This window comes from Amblyomma maculatum, chromosome 6 (assembly GCF_055883805.1).
Source record: "Amblyomma maculatum isolate TAMU_Amacu chromosome 6, ASM5588380v1, whole genome shotgun sequence".
Classification (NCBI taxonomy): Eukaryota; Metazoa; Arthropoda; class Arachnida; order Ixodida; family Ixodidae; genus Amblyomma; species Amblyomma maculatum.
In genome coordinates this window covers 73,694,103-73,696,916 of record NC_139349.1, presented here as the reverse complement: position 1 = coordinate 73,696,916, position 2,814 = coordinate 73,694,103, and positions in this window count along the sequence as shown.

The following is a 2,814-nucleotide window of genomic DNA, read 5'->3' as shown; positions in this document are numbered from 1 at the left end:
GCAGGAGTGGCGCCGCACAGGGCCCGAGGTCATAATTTGAATAAATAGTCAGAATAAAGACATTTTATAAATTACCAAATAAAATGCCACATTGGAATTACAGATTCATGCAAGAAAAATGCATAACGTCATTTCAAGCGCACTTGGATTTTAATTATCATGTTTATTGCGCGTTTCGAAGCTTGAACGCTATAACGGTAACGCAGCACAAAACGCTGATGCGTGATTTGGGAGAGCACTTTAACCTCTAAGAGATATTTCTTTCTAAACTTGGAACCAAAATGATAATTTATTAGCCATACAGCTATCTATTAGCTGTACAGCTAGTTGCGTTCAGCGAGCCCTACCCGCTGCAAACAGGCAATAGAACACCATAAAACGCCCGTCGTTAGGTGCTCGTCGTCAGTGGCCGGTAACGACAGTGAGCTTGTTGCATGTCTGGCTCGCGCAACTTTGCTAGGAGGCGCTTGCAAGAAGTGTACAAGAATGCCGTTTTCAAAGTGGTTAGTTGCATATTAGCAGTGTCATGCAGTTTGGCAGATTTTGACAGGTTTGAACGCTCTGACACAAAATAAATTGGCAGAGAACTAGATACGCAATTGCGCATCAGTGTTGTATGCCGTTTAATCATTATATATGGTGAAGTTTCCAGAAACACAACAGTGCTTATTGAAGAACTGACTGCCTAAAAAGAAACGCGTTCATACTTCGAGATATTGCATTATTCATAATGGCTTTATACGAAATTAATGCACGAGAAAAATGTAGTGAGCTCTGAAGTAAGTGAAAAACAAAGATATGTAAAATGACACAACGCGAAAGGTTAACGACACCATGTACTAGACGCGGAATAGAACACTAAAATGCGGCCGGGTGACGCGTAAAGTGGATAGAATCACAACTGAGCTTAATAATCGTTCTTACCACATATATAGTCAGTTATCACCTCATTACCTGCGTAAAAATGAGAAACGAAGGAACACGTTGCATGCGCGACATACCAGGCCTTCCCCACCATGCGTGAGTTCGGGAATGGGGCCTTCTATGTTACACAGAGATACTGCAGTTCTGTACCTATAGTTCAATGTGTAGGTGTTTTTGAACGCATTATGTGGCTTCAACGTCAGCACACAGATGCTCCTTCGGCACTACTCTTTCCACACAGTCACTTCTCGTTGAGAGTGATGAAAGGCGGACTCTGAATACTCGAGACATTATCGTCTGTCTCTAGCCATGTTCTGGGCACATAAATGAATCTACACCAGCATGACAAGGCTATACCTCACGCGGAAACGATTTCAGTGAAAATGAAATGATACCACCGAAGAAAGAATGCGATACCGCGATATTCGGCTCATCAGAGGAACGACATTCTCAGTAAACAACTAGATGAATGCATGAATCTTTACACGGATAGTGAATGCTCTCGCGTGCGTTTCCTTGCATCCCGCCATAGTCTCTAGAGGGTTAATAGACTACTAAAATGATGCTGCACCAGAAAAAAAAAATACTCTCAAACTCAAAATATCGCTTCAACCTTGTCATGAAACGTCACCCGAAACAAAGTACGAAATAGCGTTTTCCGAGGCTGACACGCCAAAAGCGTCACAGGAATGCGTACCGCGGACAGCTAACGCGTTTTCCGTGTTCGCAGAAAAGATAATAATGAAAGCAGAGCCAGCAGGCAGGTCCTAAAACCTGCTCAGCATAAACATGAGTTACCAGTCGCGTTAATCAAGGCTGCTGCAAGTGCTCTCGAGTTTCTTATGCACATTCGCATATTTGCGTGCATAATATGGATGAATACCTAATTTGGCGAAGATGTGTAAGGTACTTAATGCAGCCACGCCGAGTTATAATAATGACAGCGGATGAAATGAGAGCTCCCTTATCACTAATGAGAACCTTGCAAGAATTAAAATTTGCATTAGGACAATTGCAGTTCTTCTCGGATGCGAGAAGCAACTGCGCCGTACCGTAAGGCACGCGATTCCAACAAGCACGAAGCCACAATGCTTTCCTGGAATGAAAATTGAGGCCCAATAAGATAACAATAAGGCGACATAGAAATTGTAGTTAACCACCGACCATAATAAAATGCTTAATGACTGGCCGTGGTTTGAGGATTATTCATTACGCGCGTGTGTGTCTGCCGACTGTAAATGTGGTAGCAGTAATGCTATAAACACGGACAGCAAACTACATCTAATCGTCTCGGATTAACTATCAGAAATCATTTAGGAAAGCTTGGTATTGCTGACCATGACATCACTTGGTATACGTTTCCTGCTCATTGCACTTTTGACGACAGTACGCGTAGGAAGAACGCCAATACTATGGAGCGGAGCTCATACGTACTGTTAGTAAGTTCGCTGCATTGCCTTTAACAATATACGGACGCGAGAACAAGACATTTGCGATGTCGAAAGTCTCCGTGGTCGGACGCACGTGCGCTTGTTGAAAAGCGTCGTTCGCATGGATGTCGAGGGTGCTGTGAGGAAGCCCGTTTCAAGTGGAAATCGAGCTATATCATAATGGCAGGTTTCTGATTAGGATGGAGTTTAAGATGGCTGCCTTGCAACCGGATACAGCCAGCAAATTCTTCAATCGCGGTTAGTTATGTTGCGTAAAAGAACTAACTGTTTGCAATAAGGGTTTCGGTGAAGATATCGTGTCTTTTTTTGAAAAGCTTGGAAATCACTTTGACAGAGTCTGCTTTGAAGATGCCCATAAACGAGTTTTTAAGAAATGAACGCCACCATTGCGGAATTTGCATTTTTGGATTTAATATAGGAAGACCACATGTCAGAACAC